The 25,604-nt window shown below is 39.5% G+C and overlaps 1 long non-coding RNA gene across 4 annotated transcripts; it reads right to left on the bottom strand.

The window, feature by feature from the left end:
- Positions 1 to 607: 607 nt before the first annotated feature.
- Positions 608 to 25,191, bottom strand: LOC123514640. 4 transcript variants are annotated; one of them, XR_006677662.1, is made up of 6 exons: positions 24,443 to 25,191; positions 15,793 to 15,952; positions 12,899 to 13,043; positions 10,719 to 10,824; positions 6,091 to 6,232; positions 608 to 3,155 (listed from the first exon to the last, which is right to left on the bottom strand). It is a non-coding gene; the product is annotated as an uncharacterized LOC123514640 (long non-coding RNA). The 4 variants fall into 4 exon arrangements; XR_006677661.1 differs by having other exon boundaries at positions 6,165 to 6,232; XR_006677659.1 differs by having other exon boundaries at positions 608 to 1,294; positions 6,165 to 6,232.
- Positions 25,192 to 25,604: the final 413 nt, after the last annotated feature.

Genomic DNA, 25,604 nt, shown 5'->3' with positions numbered 1-25,604 from the left:
CATTCTGTACTTTTTTTCTGTAGGCACCTTAAGGATTCTCCATAGTCATGACCACATGCTTTTAGTATACCACTTTTCTTTTATCTCCTGTATCTCCTCCTTTAATCCCTGATTGATTATACTGACTTTCTCACATTCAACTTATCTCAATCTCAGCTCTGTTTTCTGTTATCAATCTGTCCTGCGTGACCATTAAACTCGACATCACTTCCTTCATGTACCATACATAACTCTCTTTCCACGTTTATCAATCGCCTCATGTTGCCTCTGTCTCTAAATCCAGAAAACTCCTTATCCATATCATCCTTATTCAATCTCCTCAGTCCATGAAGTGGGATTGAAATATACATAACTCAGGCAAGTGATGTTTATCTATTAAATTTCCTTGATGACATGTTGCTTGAGGTAAAAGGGTTGGAAGGCTTTGATTAAGAAGTAGGAAGCTGTCTTTACACCAGATTTATACATTTAACACAAATTTGTTTTTTTCAGTTTGAAAATATCATCCAGAACTTTCCACACAATGGAAATGTGGAAGACACGAAGGGAGAGATTGTAAGTTTGCAGACCCAAGCAAGACAACAAAAGGAAAAAAAAATAACACAAAGGAATTAAGTCGAGTTTTACTTATGTTGTGAAACATTATTACAGTATACAACTTGATATTGTAGCAACTATTACTGTAATACAGTAGGTACAGTATATAATTAGTAATATGTATTGGTGTTTTGTTTTAATTTAGTATAAGATTAGGATTTGAATTTCTTTTCCATTTACAGCTTGCAAGAAAACTAACAAAAAAAAAAAAAGAAGAGGCTACAAGGGGAGTGTCACCACTACTGTCAGTCATGTCTACAGCCAGAGGAAGAGTAGAAGCTGTCTTCCATAGACTTCCTAGCTTACATTGAAGAGGACAGAAGTAGCCCAAGAAAATGTGGTCTGGATTTTCAACAGTTGATATAACCAAGTCGAAAATACTCCAAAGACTCTTCTTCGGAGATTTTTCAGTAGTGTAGGAATTAAAAAATAGAAGCATTTGTTCTCCCTGGAAATCTTTATTACTTTTATTTAATTCTTAATAATTACATTATTATCTCTGGAGAGTCTTAAGAGTATTTCCAACTTGGTACTGTTCAGTAAAAGCATCCTGCTTGGTAAGACACTAAACTGTTGAATCCAGCCACTTTTGAAGGTAGGGCAGGCAGAGTATTTAACTGGTGGTGCATGGGAACTTAAGGAGCTGTTCATCAGACCAGTTTCTTTTAAGCCAATGGGGAGCCACTTCCATCCTCCTCTGCAGTGGTAAAAACAGTTGTAGTAGTAAGAAGTGAATTTGGAATTAATGAAGTGATTGACTAATTGAGAATAAGAACTTCATGCAGATGGAAGTTGTATTGTAGAAAACTGAAAGGTAATAAAAATAATTATACCAGCCATCATTGCAGAAGTGCTTAACTACTTAAACATTAATATGTCTAGGGGAGGACTAGTACCTTAACTCATTGTCTGTCATGAAATTCATCTTTATGCTGTGGAATGTTAATGCCTGTCTGGCTATGAAATCCACTGCAAATCAAAGTACAATACATTAATAATTTTCTGCAGCCACAAGAAACTAGCTTTAGCAATTTTTCAGGAGCAACTGAGTATGGGGTTTGTTTTCCTTCTTACAGGAAGGGTGGGACTCACATCTGCAGCACTGAATGTAGGTGGCAGAGACTAACCTGAAAGTAGTAGAAAGCTGTGAACCTCTTTAAGCCCAGTAGCAAAGGTAGGACAACCTCTCAATACAAGTAACACTCAATTCATACAATAGATGCATTCCAAGAAACATGGCATATTTCAAAATTCGTGTAAAACAAATTTGTAATTCTCGTCAGAAACAATAGATAATAGGGGGCACGCGGGATGTGGTCCAAATCGTATATAAGTAAATCGATTGTACAAATTTAATTAATTATAATATTTTTTTCGGTCGCGTATTAACAAAAACAAATCGAGTTACCTGTTCTTGTGTTCCATACAGATGTGCTGTAAAATTTTTCTCTTGTTGTACAGGACAGATGTAGTGCCATAGCCAGTGAAGCAATGCAGGAATAAATCATGATGGATTTTTACCATTACAGATTAGTTGTAGGATGGATCTGCAAGAGTGATGAACATAACAACTATTGTTAAGTTTATCATTGCCCACCAGCAATAGATAAAGCCAGTAAAGGAAAAAGTCCTGTGGTCCTGTTGAGTAATGATACAGACTTGCTCGTTATGTTCATCACTCTTGCAGATCCACCCTACATCTCTGTAATAGTAAAAACTGATCCAGTGGTGAGCTCCAAGAAAAAAGTATAAGAAATCCCGTGATCTATTCCTCCATTGCTTCTTCATTGGCTGACACTTCATCTGCCCTGTACAAGGGAAAAAAAAACTTCAGTGAAATGTTCGAGGAACTGAAAGTTTTAACTGAAAAGAGCTTGAGTAGAGTGTAGATGAATATTGCCTGTGTGGAAGAAAAATTTACAGCACATGTATGGAACACAATTAAGGCCTGTCCACACGATAGGGCAGTGCCCTCGAACACAAGCGAGTGGTCTACCCGATGACGGACTTCTCGCTTTAGTCCGCTGAACAAATAGTAGAATATAGCTGTTCGAAATCACCGAGCACTGCCCGATCCCGGGAGTACGATGTCGCTGCCAGACACACACAGCTTCAGTAGGAGGCAAGGGTCTCTGGTTATCTATCACTGTTGGGCTAGTAAAAAGCGACACGTCTGTCTCTGTACCCGCCAGAGAGCAGTAGTCGAGAACGGCGATTATTCATTTAATAGAGCTGTATCATCAAAACCCATGTCTATGGAATGTGAGACTAGTCACATATAAAGACAGGAACAAGCGAGCAGCTGCCCTCGAGACCATATGTGATGAAATAGAGTTTGCCCGATAGCGGGCTGTGTTCGACGAACTTTGCCCTATCGTGTGGATGGGCCTTTACTGACAGGTTGTCCTACCATATATTGGAATACAATTACTGACAGGTTGTCCTACCTTTACTACTGCAACAAGACCTTTGAGGTTCACAGCTTTCAACTATGTTGAAGTTAGTCTCTGCCACCTACATCAGCATCACTTCAGATGTGAGTCCCATCCTTCCTGCAACTGATTAGGGATGAATGAAGAAGGAAAACATACAAATGCCAGTATTTACTAAGAATCCAGTTGCTCCTGAAAAATTGCTAAAGCTAGTTTCTTGTGGCTGCAGAAAATTATTAATGTATTGTACTGTGATCTGCAGTGGATTTCATGCCTAGACATAAATTAATATTAAACAGCATGAAGATGAATTTCATGACAGAATGAGTTTAGGTACTAGTCCTCCTCTAGAAATATTAATGTTTCAGTAGTTAGTTAAGCACTTCTGCAATTATGTTTGGTATAATTATTTTTGTTACCTTTCAGTTTTCTACAATACAACTTCCATCTGCATGAAGTTCATATTTTCAATTAGTCAATCAATTATTAATTCCAAATACACTTTCCTTCTTAAACTTAAAATGATAGTCTAGGAAATTAGTTTAATGAATTTCCTATAGATAAAAAAAAATCCAACTTATATTTGAGGCGTCTAAAGCCAGAGTAACTCAAGCGACACTCCAGCCAAAATAACAATTTCTAATTGCATTGTCTTCCCCCACTGTGGTGGGAAGCAAAGTAGAAAGTCAGAATGGACACACCACAATTCGGTCAAAAACTCACCCAAATACAGTTAGTTATATATAGACCTTTCATGTCCCTCTCAGAGCAAAGCAATGATGAGCTGCTAGCACTGAGATGAAGTAACTCCCTCCTAGCAGCCAGTGGGGCAATGACAGCACACGTTTAGCGTCACATGACACGACTGACAGCAGCCTGCCTCCCCCACACCTCCTCACACTCAGATACTCGTGCACCCTCTGCCAGCTCGCCAACACTGAATTTGACACTGATTTCATCATTATGGCAGATAACATAACCCTTGAAGAGCTAGAACCCTCTAAGGGAAGAAGTGTGCATAATCCTGCAGAGTGGAAGAAAATCTTAGTGAAGAGACAAAGGAATATAGGAGAAGCATATGTAAGTAGGTCTACAGGCTGCCATGTACAGGCACAGGTAATGGGGCCTCCCCATGCTGATATCAGGTTGCTATGATAAAATTACATTGCTGATAGCCACAGTCTTGCAAAGGGGATTTTGGGACAATGGTAATTTTGCACTACAGACTGCCTACATACAGAAGCATGCGTGTGTATAAAGCCTGTCAAACATCGCCTCCTTGTGCAAAAACCCAACAAGGCTAGATGGCAGAGTTGCACCCTTGAGTACATACACACTTGCATACATTGACCAAACCTACATCATTGGTAAAGAGGCTTTTCTTGGCACATTGGGTTAGCTAGCATACTCTCGTGGCTGTCTTCTTTCCTATTCAGTTATAAATTTATAATCGATTATTTTCCGAGTTTTGTAAGTTGTTTGTTTCTATTTTCCGGCATTAAAAGGACAGTTATTTTTCTATCATTTATCATTCTCCCGTTATTAGTTGTCCAGATTAGAAAGTACGTGCGTGAGTGCCGCTTACGTTTTGCTTAGTAAGCGAGATTAATATACGTGAACCAAGAATGGCTTCAATGGTGATGAATATCAATAATAAACTATACATGCTGTAGCAACAACTTCAAACAGTAAAAGGAATAAACTATGCATGCATGTTTGATAAACAGAATATTGCATTTGTTGTTTTTATCCACAAATAAAAAAAAACGTTATCTTGTTAGCCTTTAAGAATGCTTTAATTTCATTGATTGAATACCCAGGTATATAGGCTGCAAACCACATGCAATAACAAACATTTTGAAGCCAAGCCCTAATTCCTGACTCAATTAATTGAAGAGGTGCATTTTAAGCGTTGCAAAACTTTGATCGCTTTTTCTCTATTTTCTATTTCTGGCTCTAGGCACTCTGGCTCTAGGCACCTTATATCAATGCAACATATTATAGAACCAGGAAAACAGTAAAAGGCAACATTTCTAACAAAAATTAGCTATAATTAAATCCAAAGAGGATGAATATTTATTGGTCTTAAGCCGTGTCCACACTATCGAGCATGCTTGACAGGCAAACAGTGATACCAGATCCCGTTCCAATACATAAGCAAGGAGGGTGAGTGGCAGGCACGAAGGTGACGTCAAAAGCGAGGAGACTGCGGGCAAATGAGCGGGCAACTGTCTGCGAGTGAGTTTGCACATATGCTCACCCTCAAGTGGGTATCTTGTTTTGTTATGTATGGTTCCACTTTTACTAGGAGTGTGTGGAAACTATTTACATCCATTCTTATATACTGGATAAAACCATCTTCAGGCTTGTCGTGGAGTTTGTGATATATAAGTTGCATGACTTCCCAACTCTTCCTCTTCTCCTCAACCAGTCCTTGCATCACACACGCCTCTGAGCTCTGGCTTGTAAAAACAAGCTTTTTCATACACATGCCAAGAATTATCCCACACGAGGCTATTTCCTTCCTCTCGACGGTGTTCGGCATGGTGAGACAGGTCCTGCACCCCACTCTTCAGCAGGGTCAAAGTTGAAACTGAACCATGAACCTGTATTTGACACGACTCATCAGTTTACAACTTTGCCTGCCAGTCTTTGCCTGGTGAAGGAGTAGATATTGTGGGCTAAACTACATCTGGTAGCACTGTTTGTTGCCAGATCCCTGCCTGTGGTTTTCCCGCTTCTGACATCATCAACCCTCATTCTCACTACCTATTGTGATCTGGTATCACTGTTTGCCCATCGAGCATGCTCGATAGTGTGGACACGACTTTAGGTGTCTGAAAATGAAATTAAATCCAAAAAATGGTGAATAATTAGTCTTAGATGTCTGAAAATTATCTTATTAAGAGTCCTTGGGTTAAAAACATATAATTAGATCTAATTATTTAGATTTTTCCTAACTGACCTTTCATGCCCTATTGACCAATGTTTTTGATGGTTTGTATACGAGGGCAGTTGAGGACTTTTGATATGTTTTTTTCTGGTCACTTCAGGTACTTACACTGAAAATTTCAGCTTGTCACAAATCTCTTCCATGTATTAGCCAAATTTCCCAGGACTATAAGGGAGGATTACCTTGTACAGCAGAAGACTGGTGAATCTGCACCACACCCATGCAGACAGTGCTGGCAATACACCCCAGCCTATAAAGGAAGTGCCATAATCCATGAAAGTAGATTTCTAAAATTTATAAAGCACCTTAAAATACACTATTTTCTTCCATTGGGATACCTGACAAAATCACAATACAGCCTAGCTTCCATCAACCTTGCCATCTCATCACAGGCATAACAGAACATTCCACTACAACTTCCAGTCCATATTTCTTTAATATAAAGAGGTTTATTAGACTCTACAACTGGAACAAGTTAGAATGATGCCTATGCTTGGTGGGAAAGGGCAAGAAAGACAGTTGAAAGCATGCCAGGTCATCAGATGGGTGGGTCTAGCACTGACAATTACATAGATGTCTATGTAGGGAAAAGAGACCAAGTTAATAGTACAGTGCTTGTGATCAATGGGAAAATGGTGTGACTTGAAAATACAGCCAGTTGATACATGGGGCTTATCTCTCTTGGCATAACAATGAAGATTACAGCCATTAATATAACTAAGGGAGAGCTGTAGGCCAATAGTGATCATTACAAGTTATCATATGTTTGTGAATTCTTGACTTTTACAATATCAAGTTGTCTAGAAATATATGAATTAGGAAATTCATATGAATATTTTACTAGGAATATATGATGCAGTAGATGAATATCTTATTATTAATACTATCAATGTTGAATGAGAACACAGAGAGAGAGAGAGAGAGAGAGAGAGAGAGAGAGAGAGAGAGAGAGAGAGAGAGAGAGAGAGAGAGAGAGAGAGAGAGATTGCATAAAAGTTTATTTTGACACAATAATCTGAATTCTCCCTCACATTAAGTCAAAACAACTCTCTATTAAAATACAGACAAGTTGGTGAAAGCCATGTTAGTAATATTTATACCTGCTTAAAAATCTGAACTTCAAGAACACTGAGCACATAGTAAAAAAATAAATAAATAAAAAGCACAGCAGATCTGAGCTAGGATGCCTTTTAGGTGTTCTGCAGGTCAACGCATCAAAGTAACAACCTAAGTGACAAAGCTGGAAGATAAAAGAAGGAAAGTAAGATGGAGTTGAGACAAAAAATATACAGTGGATAGGAAGAGGATGGAGCAGCTCATTGTAACAGGACTGGGACGTATATGTTGGTGACAAAAAGTAGAAAAAGTTATGTGGTATAGTATAGCTGCATACATGACAATGAAACGAGAATTTCCTTAAACAAGAAAACAAGGTAATGGAGAAAATAAATAAACCAGGAAAGTTCTTGGTAAATAGAATGAGAGGCCAAGCAAATGTACCTCACGCAGGAAGAGTTATAAACAGTGACTGTGTGAGTGGGGAAACAACAAAAACAAAATATTCTTTTGTTCTTATGTTCTTAAATGTTCCTGCTTGGGCAGTGTGCGAGCAGGAAGAAAATAACCAAAATATAACCGTAAAAAGCCTAAACGTCTATCGACATGCCCTGTGCCTTGCGTGATGAACGTCTATCGATGTGTCCTGAGTTTTGCAGGTTAAATTGTTATTTTACGCAATATAGTTAATTTATATCATGCATACAATAAACATTGTATTTATCTTATATTAAATCTATATTTGGTTGGTATTTAAAGCATGTTATTTTTCCTTTATTTGGGGGTGGGGAGTAAATTCATATCACAAGAATGAATGAATTGTATTTCCATTAATTTCTATGGGAAAAATTGATTTCATATACAATTTTTTTTTTATATACAATGATCATCACGGAACTAATTAAAATCGTATGTCGAAGTACCACTGTATATTTCATCTAGTGTTGTATTTGGGCTATTTGAGTTGATTGTTGTAATGCAAAAATATATGATACAGTGAAGACTCAATACTCAAATGTCTAAATACTCACTTTTTAATACTCGAATGCAAAAGTTTGATTTAATACAAGGTGGAGCGCAGATACTTCCTGATTTGAGAATGAAATAAAAACCTGTCCACACTTCACAATTCTTTATTCTTCTTTTATCCCTTTCACACAACATGGGAGATTTACTTTTACACTGTTTTAAAGACAATATCTTTTAAATGTCCACCTCCATTGTCAATACACTGATTCAGACGATTTCAGAAACTTTGGTTTACTCTCTCCAGCATGTTGAACAGTATATTGGCTATTTCAGTTTGGATGGCGTTCTGTAGGTCTTCCAGGATCTGTGGACAGTCGTTATAAACCAGGGATTTGAGATATCCCCACAGGAAATAATCACAGGGGGCTAAATCAGTGTGTGCCCACACTAAACGCATTTCAATGGGATTCCTGAGAGAAGCTTTTCCTGACCGACTGATTTCCCTGAGAGGAGACTTAAACTGGCCTGCATGCTCACCTGATTTAGCCCCCTGTGATTATTTCCTGTGGGGATATCTCAAATCCCTGGTTTATAACGACCGTTCACAGACCCTGGAAGACCTACAGAACGCCATCTGAACTGAAATAGCCAATATACCGTTCAACATGCTGGAGAGAGTAGACCAAAGCTTCTGAAATCATCTGAATCAGTGTATTGACAATGGCAGTGGACATTTAAAAGATATTGTCTTTAAAACAGTGTAAAAGTAAATCTCCCATGTTGTGTGAAAGGCATAAAAGAAGAATAAAGAATTGTGAAGTGTGAACAGGTTTTTATTTCATTCTCAAATCGGGAAGTATCTGAGCCCCACCCAGTACTTGAAAAATACGTAACAGTCAAACGTCCACTCACATGGTTGTAAACAAAGGCTCCCTTCCTCCTCCACCAGTTGTGACTTGTGCTGCTGCTGTCATGAGTATAACATTCTTCTGCATTGTATCTGTAGTTTTTCATTTATAAACTTACATTAACACCAAAGGCTTACTAGGGGTGAAAATATCTGGTAATCAAATGGCTGTACATTTGGTTGTATACTAAGCTCTGTCATCTCCCTTATCGCAGCCACCACTGTACCGTTCTGATACCATATTACTGGTAATACTGGTATTACTGTAATACTAGTATACTGGATGCCAGTGCACATCCCTAGTCCTGCCGCATTCTTGAGAAAAACAACATTCTTCTGCGTTGTCAGTAGTTTTTCATTCAGAAACTTGCAATGGCACCAAAGAGGCTTATTAGTGATGAAAATAAAGAATCTGGTGATATTGCAAGTGCTAAAGAGCCACAGCACTCCATTAGTGGATTCACAAGAATTACACCAAAAGAAAAGTTACACAGACATTTTCATGGATGGTGACTCATCTTCTGGCGACCTCCCTCCTCCTCCCCACCCTTTTCCCCTCCTCTTCTAAGTTATCCATCACCAGCCTTCACTTATGGTATGTACAAATCAAAATTGTAAAAAAAAAATACATTGAAATTTTTATAAACTTGTGGTTTTGCTAAGATTAGAACAAATTACCTGATTTATATGTATCAATAGTCAAACTTTTTTAATACTTGAACAGCCATTTGGAAATAATTAAGTTCGAGTAAAGAGTCTCCACTGTATGTTTTCCAGTAAAGAGGACAAAAATCTTTGTGAGTAAATTACATGTTTGTTTTATGCATGAATATTGCAGTCATTTTCATATTTAGTGTTTATTTGAAGAGTGTTAATTGCCGGAGACATATCGGATGTTTTATGTATTATGTATTAGTATTAATTATTAAGTAAACAAAGAAAATGTACACAAGTTTCTATAACCAGTAGCCTGAGGAGTATGCAACAATGTGCAACATTATGCAAAAAATTGGATCATGACAGGTATGTATAAGGTATACTTGCCAGTATATATATTATGTGATGCACTTAGGAGTATAAGTTACATGATGTGTGAATAACAGGCAAGCAGAGGACACTGCAGGGTAGGGTAAAACCTGAAGTAGAACAAGAAAGATAGGAGACATGAATTACAGGTGATCTTAAAATGGACAAATTCTGCTTATTTACTGTACATATTCTGTATCTTAAAATTTCATGTATTGTTGGCTTATATACTTCTATGTATAATCTGTATCAATCACTGAATAATATGCAGTGAGTTTATTGTGTATGGATGGACACTTTGGCAAGGAGGAATGAGTGTCAATTAAGCATTGCATATAAACCACATATAAATTTTGTGGAAGTGAGGCAGATGTCCATTAGAGGAATAGATGTGTAAAAGTACTGCAGATAGAGACCATATCTAAATTTTGTGGTCATGTGATTGGCGTGAGATTAAGTACACCAGATGTGAAGGAGGAGGATGATAACATGAGATTCAGTACACCAGATGTGAAGTAGGAGGATGATAACATGGAGTAAGTATTGCAGATTAGACATAGCTTAAATACTGCAGGTGTGTGACAGAAGTAAAAGATCACAATTATATCTTGTAGGAGTGAAAGAGGTGCATATTCAAGTACTGTAAGTGAGGGGAAAACAATATGGATAGACCATAATTGAATATAGTGAAACAAAGGCAATTTTAAGCTTAACTACAGACATGGAACTAAGATAGGCACCCACACAGACCTGAGATGCTTGCAAGGTAAATGCTAACCTGCCACTGATGTGATGATGATGCGGTGTCACAGGAGGTTCTTGGTTATAAGAGAACAGATATCTGGTGTTGTGGTGCTCTTCACTATCCATGAAAATGTAGATTCCTGAAAGTTATGAAGTGACATTAAAATACACGTTTTCTTTTCTTGATGAATCATGACAAAAATATAACAAAAGCAAGTTTCCACCATGTAATCTAACCACAGGCATAACAAAACACTGCACTACAACTTCCAATCCATATTCCTTCAATGTAAGTGAGGCACTAACCAAACATCTCACTGGACTGGGAGTTAAGTATAATAATGACCATGCTGGGTGGGAAAGGGCAAGACTGTTGGAAGCATGATAGGTCATCAGATGGGTGGGGCTTGTTTCTCTAGGTCTTGCAATAACTATAAACAGATCTACATAGGGAACTAAGACAAAATTAATAGAGCAGTGCTTGTGATCAATGGCTATGATTTCGAAGAACATCCTGTCAACTCAAAGGTCTCTCTCTCTCTCTCTCTCTCTCTCTCTCTCTCTCTCTCTCTTTTCACTATGGCCTATAGCACCTATAGTTATATTTGAAGAGTTTGTATAAGAAACACTGTTCAGCTTCCACCCATTAGTGGCACAGGCAATTTCTTTTATAGTGGTGCCCATATTAGGGCCCACATCACCACCCAAGTGCATCTCTGGTGTAACCACCAAGAACCTGGGCATCATGGTGAAACATAGATCATTTTAAACTACTCAACAAATGGCATAGTTTCAATGTGGTACGTGGTTGGTGGGATTTGAACCTACATGTGGATGTCTGCCCAATCCCACACTCACCCCTTTATCCACTACACCACTGCCTGCCTAGTAAAGTAGATCACACTACAGGAATTATGATAACTAAGTAAACACTGCAAGTCAATAGTGATCACTACAAGGTATATATTTATGAATTCTAAACTTTTATAATATGCTAAAGTTGTCCATAAATACTTGATGTAGGAAACAAATATTCCACTATCGAAACTAAATAAAGAACATCACTGACCACAACATATTTTTGTATGAGAGAGAGAGAGAGAGAGAGAGAGAGAGAGAGAGAGAGAGAGAGAGAGAGAGAGAGGTGGGAGGGAGGGAATGAGCAATCTACACCTATATATAAAGAACTGGTCAGCAAAACCCATATACAGGCAACCCCCATTTAACGAAGGGGTTACGTTCCTAAAAAAAACACTTCGTTAAGCGAAACTTCGTTAAGCGAACCGATTATAACAAGTTTAACCCGATTTGAACTTCCATTGAGAGTAAGCAAAGCGAGAGTGCATCATAGTACAGTAAAAGTTTTAATGAAAGTAAGAATTATGAAGTTAAACATTTAGGTAGTTTAATTTAAGTCATTATAATGTACATTACTGTATGTATGTATGTAACTTTATAATGTTGATGATCTTAACTTTATGAAGGGAGGAAGAGTGAAACGGGAAAGACACTAACCGGCAACCTGTGGACTGTAAACAAAGTGCGCATCATTGTACTGCATACAAAACTTATGTACCACATTTCCACAAGGCTTTCCATTTTATCCATTGTAGAGTCACGAGTTAAGGTGGTTCTTCTAGCTTGTAAGGAAGATACGGTCTCACCAGCCTACTTAATAGAGTCTGCTGACTTGAAAATAGAGACAGTATAATATGGAGTCAAGATGGTGGCCAGCACTGCTATAGTTTTCTGGCCTCTCGTGTCTGTGAATAATATCTAGCTTCATTTGGAGAGTAAGAGTCTTCCTGGTCTTCTTACGAACACTAGGCCAATTGCAGGGCATTTTGGTGGTAAGTTGAGCTAGGGAAGACAAGCTGCTGCTGAGGCTGTTATGTCTTGACTGGGGAGTGAGTGTTGCGCGTGTTGTCCACAAGAGGCTTGATCTTGATCTTGATCTTTATTCTATAGGTGTCCCAGGATTTTTCCTGAGGCAGGCCTTAGTACCAGCAGCTCCTGGTGTATTCAAAATCCTGTCACCTTGCGTGATATGGTGGGGCTTTCAAATTTGGAAAAAAATTACCTAGATAAAACTTCGTTAAAGCGAGTTTGGTGTTCGTTAAACGAGCAGATGGTAGTAAAATGAAACCTTCGTTGTAGCGATATTTCATTGTGTGAACCTTCGTTAAACGGGGGTTGCCTGTATTTCCTGAGTACCTGAAACACTTTATATGAACACTGAAGCACTGCTAAAAAACTTGGAGCTTCCGCTCCTCCTCCTCACACTGCACACAGCGAATGTGGCTTGCATCTCCTGCTCCTGATCCCACTCACAGCCAGCACCATGCCTTCAATATTGGCTCTGAGGAGTAAAGGCAGGTAGGTTAGCAACAAAAGCCACTATCAATTTTTGGGAACAGTTAAGAGGTAGGTGCACTATATAGTATATGTTAAAAACACCATCACTACAAACCAGCTGAAATGTTTGTTTTTAGAAAATATTTTACATTTGACAGAGTGCCATTTAAATTATGTGAAAAGATGACCATAAAATACCAACTCCCCCTGTAGCTATCCAGACTGAATGGGTCCACAGTCTCTCTTAATAGAAATAACACTAATGGGGGAAAAAAAAATATCAAGAAGTGCCTAAACATAGTAGCTTGAACAAAATACTGAGAAATACTAAAAGCTACGGTATTAATATCCCCCTTTCCCATCCAATCCCCATCCTCACCAGCAGAGCAGGAGTAGGTGACAACAGGCCCATCCCTTTCCTGTGCTCAGGGATCACGATAATGGCCAAGATTAATTTTGGTGGCAGTTTCTAACCAATAATTCAGATAAATGGGACAATGAATGCATTCTTTGCTTACATTCTTACTATTACAAATTTAAAATAATGCATAAAACTGATGCTCTACAGGTAAATAGCAAGTGAAAAATTCAACAATGTTGATGACCATGAAGATCATTCATAGATGTCCCAGGCTGGCTGGGCTGCCAGTATGAGAGGCCACTTGTGACACTCGGTTGTTTATACATTTATGAACACCATTGAATAATATTTCCCAAGTCACCTCAGTAGACCTTTTTTTTATTATTACAGTTTTGTTGGACTTGGATGGTGCCACACACACTGCAGTTAAGATATGCTAAATTTTACAGACTGTGTGTGTGTGTGTGTTTTTTTTTGAGGAGCTGCACACCATTGTCTGATAGGATGTTCTCCATAGTCACAATGTCTCATGAATCTAGCTGTTGGGCAAAATCTTCTCCAATTTATCATGTTTCTTTTGTTTCGATACTCCATCTAACTATTCCCAAATGTAGTTATATGATACCAAAATAATTTAGATATAAAGAAAATTTCTTTCTATATATTTAAATTTAACAAATTGTGAGCCTTAAGAGTCAGTGGAGTTATGATCAGTAACTCTGAGAGGTATGACAATAACTATGTAGAAAATGGCCCCAGGTGTCACCAGGTGTCACCAGGTGTTCCTCATGTGTACTAATCCCTCAAACTACTGTCCTATAGCCTTAATCTTTTGCTTGTCTAGTTTTTTAATCTATCCTGAATAGGAAGATTCTCAAACATGTCACTTTACAATCTTCTATCTGATCGCCAGTACGGCTTTTGTCAAGGTCACTATACTGGTGATCTAGCTTTCCGTACTGAGTCTTGGTCATCCTCTTTTAGAGATTTCGGTGAAACTTTTGCTGTAGCGTTAGACATATGAAAAACCTTTGATAGAGTCTGGCATAAAGCTTTGATCTCAAAACTACCATCCTATGGCTTCTATCCTTCTCTCTGACACTTTATCTCAAGTTTCCTTCCCGACCGTTCTATTGCTGCTGTGGTAGATGGCCACTGTTCTTCTCCTAAATCTATTAATAGTAGAGTTCCTCAGGGTTCTGTCCTGTCACCCACTCTCTTTCTATTATTCATTAATGACCTTCTTAACTAAACTTCTTGCCCTATCCACTCCTATGCTGATGATACCACCCTGCATCTTTCCATGTCCATTCAGAGACAACCAACCCTTCAGGAAGTCAACAGATCACGCAGGGGCGCCACAGAAGCCCTGACTTACGATCTTTCTAGGATTACCAATTGGGACAGAGAAAACCTAGTAGTTTTCAATGCCTCAAAAACTCAATTCCTCCATCTATCAACTCAACACAACCTTCCAGACAACTATCTCTCTTCTTCAATGACACTCAACTGTCTCTCTCTTCCACACTGAATATCCTTGGTTTGGTCCTTTACTCATAATCTTAACTGGAAACTTCACATCTCATTTCTTGCTGAAACAACTTCTATGAAGTTAGGCGTTCTGAGGCGTCTCCGCCAGTTTTCTTGCCCTTCCAATTGCTTACTCTGTATAAGGGCCTTATCTGCCCCTGTATGGTGTACTCTTCAGAAGGTTTGGGGGGGAGCGGTTCCAGTCACACAGTTTTACTAGATAAGGTGGAATCAAAAGCTTTTCGTCTCATCAACTCCCCTCCTCTGACTAACTGTCTTCAGCCTCTTTCTCACTGCCAAAATGTTGCATCTCTTTCTATTTTTTATTGCTATTTTCGTGCTAACTGTTCAACTGATCTTACTAACTGCATGCCTCCCCTCCTCCTGCAGCCTCACTGCACAAGGCTTTCTTCTTCCTCTCATCCCTATTCTGTCCAACTCTCTAATGCATACTCTCAATCATTTATACCTTTCACTGGTAAACTTTGGAACTCCCTCACTGCATCTGTATTCCTGACTTCCTATGACTTGTCTTCTTTTAAGAGGGAGGTATCGAGGCATTTGCTCCCTAATTTTGACTGATGCTTTTCCTCTTTGTAGAGAGCCAGCACTCAAGTGGGCCTTTTTTTTTTTTTTTTTTTGCCCTTTGCTGGCCCTCTTCCTTACATAAAAAAAAAAAAAAATATAAAAAAATAATGTCAGCTGAATACAATTCTCCAGACTTGGTATGTGCTATAGATTAGTTCAGTCATCATGTTCACTTTGTGTGATTTTTACAGGAACATATCCCTTGCACAATTTGAGAAACTCCTGTACCTAACAGCAAAAAGAAGTATTTAATAGCAATAGTGAATAGTCTTACCTCACTGTATTAAACATACTGTAACATCCCTGAGTCTCACCAGGCTTCAGCAACCATTGTGATGATGTGAGAGAACTTAGCACCCACTCCACTTAAGTGAAGGAGTCAGCTCAACACTCACTGAAGTCTGTACATGTAGGCTGCCTGGTACACACTTCATCTGATGACAGAGACTACAATTACTACAGAAATAAAATAACACATTATTAGACAATGTACATAAAAGAATACATACAGCATACTAACAAACAAAAATGGTTTGAGTTTGAGGTTACATTTGCATTTTCCGATTTAGTGCCTCACTGTGGCTATATAATACTAAGCAAGTTTTGCGCAGCAGTAAACTTGATGCCTGGATATAGGGTTCCACCCACACCCACACACACACACACACAAAGAGGAAGAGACACAGCTTGGAATAGATGGATAAAGAGAAAAAGGATCTTTAGTGTGGGATGAGTATAAAAAGGCAAGGAATGAGTACACAAGAATAAGGAGAGAAGAGGCCAGAAAGTATGAGAGGGACATTGTGAAAAAATGTAAGGATGAGCCAAGATTATTCTATAAATTTGTTAATGGGAAATTAAAAAATAAGAAAGAAATAAGCAAACTGAAAGTTGATGGAGAATTCATTGAAGAGGGAAAAACTCATGGCTGAAGAGTTGAATAAGTGTTTCCAAAAAGTTTTTACCAATTAAATAACCTTTAATGAACCAAAGATCGAACCGACAGAAGAAGGCCTGGGTGTAATTGAAGTGTTGGAGGATGAAGTGTGTGAAATACTGGAAAGATTGGATGTAAGGAAAGCACAAGGGCCTGATGTAGTATCAAATTGGGTGTTGAGGGGAATGTAAGGATCAACTAGCAAAAAAGATTTGTGGCCTCATATCGAAATCTCTGCAGCAGGGGCAGGTGCCAAAGGACTGGAAAAAAGCAGATATACTACCCATATTTAGGAGTGGAAACAAGGAAAATCCGTCAAACTACAGGCCAGTGTCATTAACAAGTGTTGTGGTTAAACTGTGTGAGTCAGTAATAAAGAAAAGATGGAATGATTATCTAGAAAGGAAGAAAATATTGACTAATGGGCAGTTTGGATTTCGGAAAGGCAGATCATGTGCAACAAATTTATTGTGCTTCTACTCTCAGGTCATAGATGTAGTACAAGAAAGGGCAGGATGGGTGGATGGAATTTATCTAGACTTGAAGAAAGCATTTGATAAAGTCCCTCATAAGAGATTGATCTGGAAAGTGAGAGAACATGTCAGGCTGAGGGGTAGGCTTTTGGAATGGATCAGTGATTTCCTGACTGGAAGAGAGATGAGAACAGTAATAAGAGATAGGAAATCAGCTTGGAGGGAAGTGAATAGTGGAGTACCTCAGGGTCAGTTTTGGCACCGTTACTGTTTGCTGTTTACATAAATGATATGACGAAAGGAGTGAATAGCTATATGAGTTTGTTTGCGGATGATGCCAAATTAATGAGGCAAATAACTAAGAAAGAAGACTGTGAGGCATTGCAGAGGGACTTAGACAAGATCTGGGAGTGGAGCAGAGAGTGGCAAATGGAATTTAATATCAAGAAGTGTGGAGTGATGAATTTTGGTAAGAGCAGTATGAGACCAGTGTACAGATATAAGATGGGGGATGAGGAATTGGAAATAAAGACTGAAGAGAGAGATCTGGGAATAACTGTGACGGAGGGGCTCTCATCAGAGGTTCATGTAGAGAGAAAATCTGGTGAAGCGTACAATTTAGTGAGGAACATAAGAACTGCATTCTGCTACATGGATGAAGAGATGATCAAGAAGTTGATTGTTACAATGATTAGACCCAGGTTGGAGTATGCAGCAGTACTTTAGTCTCCAAGAATGGCAAGGGATAAGAGGAAGCTGGAACGCATGCAGAAGGCTACGATGAAGCTGCCCCAAACCTTGGTGAATCTGTCTTATGAGCAGAGACTGGAAAAATTGAGTCTGCCGACACTGGAAAAAAGAAGGGAGAGAGGAGACCTTATCACTATGTATAGGATTCTGTCTGGCATTGAGAAGTTGGACCGTGATGATCTGGTGGTGAGGGATATGAGAAGTGGGAGGAAGCATGGGAGAAAAGTGAAGATGAGTGTGTGTACAAAGGACATAAAGAAATACAGTTTTCCACAAAGAATTGTGGGGATCTGGAATGGGCTGGAGAAAGAAGTGGTTGAAGCAAAAACAATTCACGGATTTAAGGAAAAGTTAGATAAGAGTAAATATAGAGACAGGACAGCACGAGTTTAAACTCCTCCTCCCGTAAACAACAACTAGGTAAATACAACTAGGTAAAATACACACACACACACACACACACACATTCCTTCACACATGCACAAAAACTTCACTCAGCAACTCTTACAACTTGTATTATAATCCACTTGTTTCCACAGGTTAGTTAGCAGCATTAACTTAGAACAAGAAAAAAGCATACATAGATAATGGTCAGTGAGTGACTGGTTTGTTCACTTGTGCATTGTTGCAAAGACTTCTTACTCTCACTGCAATTGTCCATGGCTCACCAGTATCCATGCATCCAAACAAGTGAAACATGCATATACTACTTCTATTTATGAAAAAAAAGTACCTTTTCCTTGTCAAGTGTCATCTGATGAATAAATAAGCTTGTCTAATTAACATTACCTAACAAATTAAGATGTTCAACACATCACTTCTTGAAATTATCTATATTCTTGTACTCTTTCACCATTCTTTACATGGCTTTTCTTATCCATCTCATTGGATACAGCTTCTCACTCTGAGAAATTTGAATCCAATATATGTGTATTCACCTAGTTGTAATTTTTACAGGGCCTGGGTATTATACTCGTGTGGCCCCGTCTCCATATCTATACACATCCAACTTTCCTTTAAAACTATGCACACTCCTCGCTGACACCACCTCCTCACTCAAACTATTCCACACCTCCACACATCTCTGTGGGAAACTATATTTCTTCACATCTTTCAAGCATATTCCCTTGGCTATCTTTTTACTATGCGATCTCGTAGTTCTATTTAAATTTTCCTCTCTCAACATCATTTGCTCATTATCCACTTCATCCAAACTGCTCAACAGTTTATAAACCTGTATTAAATCTCCTCTTTCTCTTCTTTGTTCCAAGGTAAGCAAATTCATTTCTTTTAATCTCTCCTCATAGGTCATTTCTGCCAATTCCGGAACCATTTTGTCGCCATTCTCTGCAATCTCTCCAGCTTCCTTATATGCTTCTTTTTATAAGGGGACCAAACCACCCAGCATATTCCAATCTTGGTCTAATTACAGTACTAATTAATTTCTTCATCATATCTTTATCCATATAATGAAAGGCTAATCCAATATTTCTAATCAAATTATATATTTCTCCAAACATCTTGTCAATATGAGCCTCAAACTGCCCATGGTCTTGTATTATCACTCCCAAATCCTTTTCCTTTTCCACCTTTTTCAACACTACTCCTTCACCCATCTTATATGACCCTCTTGGCCGTCTTCCACTCTTCCCCATCTCCATTACATGACTTTTGCTCAGATTAAATTCCATCTCCCACCTCTTGCTCCACTCCCAAATCCTATCTAGATCTGCCTGTAAAATTTCACAATCTTCTTCACTCTTCACACACCTACACAACTTTGCATCATCCGCAAACAAATTAATATAACTGTTTACTCCCTCTGGCATATCATTAATATAGACAAGGAAAAGTATTAGTGCCAGCACTGAACCTTGTGGGACTCCACTCTCCACCACCAACCAGTCCGACTTTGCATCCCTTATTACCGTTCTCATCTCTCTCCATCTCAAATAGTTTTCTATCCATTTTAACAATTTTCCCTTCAGTCCTCCATAAATCTCTAATCTGTGTGTGTGTGTGTGTGTGTGTGTGTGTGTGTGTGTGTGTGTGTGTGTGTGTGTGTGTGTGTGTGTGTGTGTGTGTGTGTGTGTGTGTGTATACCCATGCAAATTATTCTTGATTCTGACAATAATTTCTAGATTTAACTGTTTCCAGAGAAGCAAACTAACTCACTCCTGTGACAACACTCAGAAATGACACACCCACAAGTATGAGAGATAGGCACATTTGAATGAGGCCATTAGGTATGAGGTACATACTCCCATATAAAACTTTAGAGAGTATCAAAGGGAAGCAAAAAGCAACCTTCATACAAGACCATGCTCAAAGAGGCCAATCACATTAAAGCTGCTGAACCATCAACCAAAAGAACCCAAAATGTTGGGTGCTGAATTCCAAAACTTGCCTCCACTTTGACTCCTATCCTTGCTGCAATCGAGGAGGAGGAGGAGGAGATTACAATGAGCATGGTGCCACCTTCACCTCTACAAGATCTGCTGTGCTTGTTAACTGAAGTGGTTGTGAAACTCATGCAAACTGGGAATATTGGTTCCTTTGAATGTTGAAGCAGTCCACAACCAAGTAGAAACGTGAAGTCCTACAGTGCCCCTGCGGACATTGGCTAGGGGAAGCCAGACAACTCCAACGTCTAGTTCTAAATGCTGTATGAGGTGACAGGAGTATGTCCTTTTCCAGAAGGCAAGAATGAGGGATTGAGGCCAAGTGGCAAGGAGGGCGACTGCTGGCCTGAGTCCATCCATGGATAAGATGGACTAGCCATAGGTAACACTATAATTCTGGAAGGCCTTGTTCCAACAACAAAGCCCTGAGAGGCCAAGTCAGTCTCTTCTAGTAGTACATCCAGGGCTTGATGAAAAAAATTACTGGCCTCAATCATAGGGGAAGAGATTCAGACAGTGATGGGTGCTACTAAGGCTGGGACAGCACCGGGCCAGACGGATGCAAGAAAATGAATGTCATGGTAATAGGAATGGATCAATACGGTGAGCATTCAGTTCCCTATTTTGGATTGGTAATCTGCCATTCCCTTGGGTGAAGTACCATACTGTCTTAATACAAAAAAAGTATAAGTACCAAGAGACCCCTCAGAATTCTGATCTTTGACCATTGGCCTTATCCTGATGAGGAACCCAGCAGGGTTTTGTCAAAGTGGATAGCAACTGAGGCACCAACCCCAGTTGGGCAAAGGGGATCTAAGAAAAAAGAGGATTGTGCAGCAAACTTGTTGCCATTAGATTACACCCTATGGCAAGCCGAGGCTGGTTCTAAGTCTCTCCATTGCCTTTACAGACTTCAAAGCAGCATCTGACACTGTTGGGTATCCCTCCATTGAGATAGTATGCCAAAGGTGGGGAACAGGTAGTCATTTTGCTTCATATGTTACTAACATTTAGTCATACCAGTACTGAATTGATGCCACTCCTGCAGATTTAAGCAGGTGTGTAATGCAGGGGTACCCTTTGTCTCTAATAACATTCAACATGACTCTTGAATGAGCTCTAGGTACCCTACCTAAAGAAGTTTGAGAGGACGTGGGTGGAACAAGGCACAAGTACAGGTTGGACCTCCCAAATCCAATATTCTTTAATTCAGCAAATCCTATAATCTGACAATTTTAATTTGCAGGAGTGATTTAAATTTTTTGGAATAACGTAAGTTTGCTGGAACACTGCTATGGTGTGGTGGTGCTGTCTTTTTTTTTTTTCTACTTTTACCAGTACCAGTGCTTGTCTTGCTGTAAAATTTAACTTGTATTCCTTTAACATGTGTTTTTCTGTATTCTTCTGCATACATATTTACTTGTACAGCCAACAAATATTATATTAAAACAACATTACAGTTATAATGCAGGCTGACTTAAGACTATGCAGGGTATTTTAGGGTGTTTACTTGAGGACCACCTGTGGTCTGGAATTTTCTATAATCTGGCAAGCTTCGGGTCCAGCAGTTGCCAGCTTTGGGAGGTTCAACCCGTACCTTGCTTTCCCTGACGATGTAGCACTGCTTGCAACCATACCAATGGGGCTGAAGCATGCAGTTGCAGACCTAGTGGAAGCTGCTGCAAGACTGGAACTAGAGGTGGGAGTGGTAAAATGTACAACAATCAGGATAAGGGCAGATGGCTCCAGGACAAGATGAAACTCAGTTGGCAACCAGTCCATTCACTCTCTTAGTCCCGGACAGTTTTACCGCTTTCTGGGGATGAGAGATGGCTTGTCCTAGGCAGGAGGTCCATCCTATCTTCTGGTGCACCACAGCACCAAGCTAGACTTGCAGCAGCAGTGTCCAGCCAAACCATAACAAAAACTTTAGGCTCTAGTCAATGTGATGGCTGCACAATTGCTGTACCTGCTGCTTCACTCAAAAGCAAAAAAGGAATCCACAAGCACATGGACATAGAGATACAGAGGTTTGTCTCGAAGGCATGCCATTTACCCCATGACACTCCAGTGTTTCTCCACATGGTGGTTGTGGTGGAAGGCAGTCTGGAGATTCCTTTGATAGTCGCCAGGGTCCCTCACATGAGGGGGGATTTGATGGAGTGCCTCACGCACTCACTTGAGTCTTCCGTCAGTGAAGTGGCAGGTACAACAGTTGACTGCCAGCAATAAATCCTCAAGACAGACGTAGGAGAAGAAGCATTGCAGCAACTCCTTATATGAAGCAGTGGACACAAAAGAATTGAAGGATACAAGGCTCACACCCATCTCCTCATTCTGGGTCAGTGATGGTAAGGTCATTATGAGGAAAGGAGACTTTGTTAATGCAGTAAAGGTCGGTTGTGGATTACTGAAGACACAACTACAGTCTTCTAGAGACAATCCACAGCCTGAAGTTTACCAGTTGAGTGAGACCTTGTTATAACCACCAAAAAGAGTCACTAGCACATGTGCAACAAGATTGTCCAGCGGTAGCAGGGGGAAAGAGCAGCAACAGGCTGTTGGCCAGTACCGTCACTTAGCCGAAACACAAGGATTGAGTGTCGGGAACACCTTATCCCTGCAGGGCTGTGATACCCGAACATCGTGTGCTGTAGTGAAGATCGCTCTATAGTGACTGATATCCAGGTGGTAGCTGATGCTGCCACGGGTAGCCTGGATGGAAGTCACCATATGGGAAAATACAACGTTCCAGCAATTCAAGACTTTGTGGCCTAATACACCAGAATAACCCCTGTGTTTTCAATATTTACAGTGTCTTGAAGAGATGCAGTGGGATCTGCTTCACTCAACACATGTGTCTCCCTGGAGCTTTCCAAGACCAGTGTGAAACTCATGGCAATGAAGACCATAAAGGGGAGATTGAAGATATACAAGTCACACAAGAGAAGTGGTGCATGTGTGTGGGGTGGTAGCCATCTGAGAGAGTGCAGTGTAGGGGATTGTCACCCCATGGACCTCAGTGAAAGTATCTAGGCCTTGGAAAAGACTAAAGAGGGAGTGCCATTCATCCTGTCTTATTCCCTATGCTATGAGTGTCCTTCCTATCCTGGTGACCTCAATCTGTACACAATGCATTGTGTAAATCTTGTTACTGTACATATGTATACATATGTATCCATCAGTTTACAATCACAAAATATTTGTTAATTGCTTCTGATAAATTTATATGCACTTTTACCAAATCTTTGTCAAGACCAATTGTTACTGTATGATTATCATAATTTGCAACACCTAATTATGATCACCTTTTCATACATTATATGTGTGTTTGAGCAAAGTCTATTTTATTTTGTTAGCTACTGTCCTAAACTTATCTGTATCCATTCTGTGTTTCCTAATTGCTGACTTGTTTCCCATCAAATTAATTCAGCAAAAACACTCAGTGTGGTATGGGAGGGAGTGGTGTCCATGAATGACTAGTGTGAAAAATGGGCAGATTTAGTTTTCATTCTTTTCAGTTCCAGCCTAGCACTTGGTGAGATAGTGGTGACTCTCTTAAGATGTGCTCATTTGTGCATGCAGTTGTCACTTCAGCTAGATAAGCACAAGATCAGCAACAGTGATTGGTTCTTATGTATAAAAAAAAAGAAGAGATGCTGTCCAATAAAAAAAAAAAAGAAGAGATGCTGTCTAATCAAAAAATAAATCTTATATCATCCTAAGGAGGGACACGTAGCTCAAACTGAAACATATGAATTAATTTGAGGAAGACGTCTGTCTGCGGTGGATGTTGTCCTGATTACAGTATTTCCAATATATTACCATATTTTATATGCATAAATATGGAAACAGCTTTGTATTCTTTTCTTTGCCTTGTCAGTTAGGTTATATACATTAAGTTAGGTTTGTTAGGTTAGGTTAGCTTAGGGAATGAGTTTAACTACAACTTCCTTACAGGTTACCATTGTGCACAAAGAAACATCCTGCCCCAGATTCTAAGAGTGTACAGCTTGTTGAAAAGAATTGGGTGGAACGCAATGTAGAAGACTTTGAAAAAAAAAAGTATCATCTAGATCAACGTTGAGGACTAAATCTAAACAGCTTGCACAATGATAAATATTTACAAAGGGTCTTTCCTTTCGCCAACTATGGTGGTTTGTCTCCTTAGACTTTTAAACCAAACCAAACCAAACCAAACCAAACTAACCTAACCTAATATAAATCGGTTTCTCATACAAAGTGTTAATTTTAAAACAATACCAACATGTTAATAATAGCCAGCCGTGCGAAAAAAAAAAGAAAAAACGTGAAATGCAGTACTAAATATTCAACCCAAAATACCAACAGTCCTGGACTCACTAATTACAGCTGCAAATCTAAATGGCTGACATTTCTTCTTCTTGGAGATTTGTTGGGGCCGTGCAGGCTGTGTCACAGCCTTTAGTGCCGCAAAGGTGCAATATGCGGTGTTGTGTTCTGGCTATATGCGATGGAGCTGATTGGTTTTCTGTAGGAAGGTCCTGGTGAGGTTGAAAGTCTTGAAAGCCTGAGCGGGATTTGTGCAGCCACCCAGGAGGTTGGTCAGTGTTGGCTTGTGTGGGTGAATAGCACAGTGTAGGAGGGCCACACGGTGTGAGTGGTGACGAGGGCAGTGTAGGAGCAGATGTTCTAGGGTGTCAGGCTGTGTAGGGCACCAGGGGCAGTGGGGAGAGTTGGTCATGCCCAGCCTGTGCAGGTGGGCATTGCGGCAGTCTGCAGCCATATTAGATGCTTCTGAAGAGGAATGGAGCCTTACTCAGAAGGATTTACCACTGCTAAGTAACACTTCCGGCGGTGCTGAGTCCCGGGGAATCATTGCAGTGCTGCTTGTCCCGAAGCTTTATCTCCATGATTTCTTTCGACCTGTTGCGCGTTGAAAAACTTAAGTTAGGTCTCACTTCTTCCTCTTCACACTTGGTAAAAAACGTTTCCATGTGGCTCACTATTTTTCTAGTGGTCTCTTCGTCTATTGTTACTCCTAGCACTGACTGACAGCTTAGTGGTAAAGGTCAGCTTCAAGATTTAAACACCACGTTCAACCTTGTTAGTGTAGCTGCCCATGCAGTCAGCTGGAGAGGCTCAGATAGAAGTAAAAAACATGATGGGAGAAAGATGAGGGAGCACAAGCGCACCGGTATCAGTTTTCTGTTTTGCACTAATACCTTTCTTAAACATTTCGTAAGTGACTTAATTTACACGTCATAACTAATTACATTAACCTGTTAAAGTTAAAGTGAGCTGACATATCGCTTTAACTAAAAATAATAGTAAGAAAGCTGCTTCTTCAATTATTATGGACCGACACTACATCGCTATTCTTTTCTTGCATATTCATATTATCTTATAAGAATCCCTCAGAATTGAGGTCTTTTTTTTTTTGGGGGGGGGAGAGTAATAGCAGCTAAGATAATATTCCTTGCCCTTTACCGTACCAATCTCCTATAAAATTATTCAGAAGAGATATATATTAGTTAATGCTAAA

This window comes from Portunus trituberculatus, chromosome 38 (assembly GCF_017591435.1).
Source record: "Portunus trituberculatus isolate SZX2019 chromosome 38, ASM1759143v1, whole genome shotgun sequence".
NCBI lineage: Eukaryota > Metazoa > Arthropoda > Malacostraca > Decapoda > Portunidae > Portunus > Portunus trituberculatus.
Note: the sequence above shows the minus strand (reverse complement) of the source record. Positions and strands in the feature narration are given on the sequence as shown.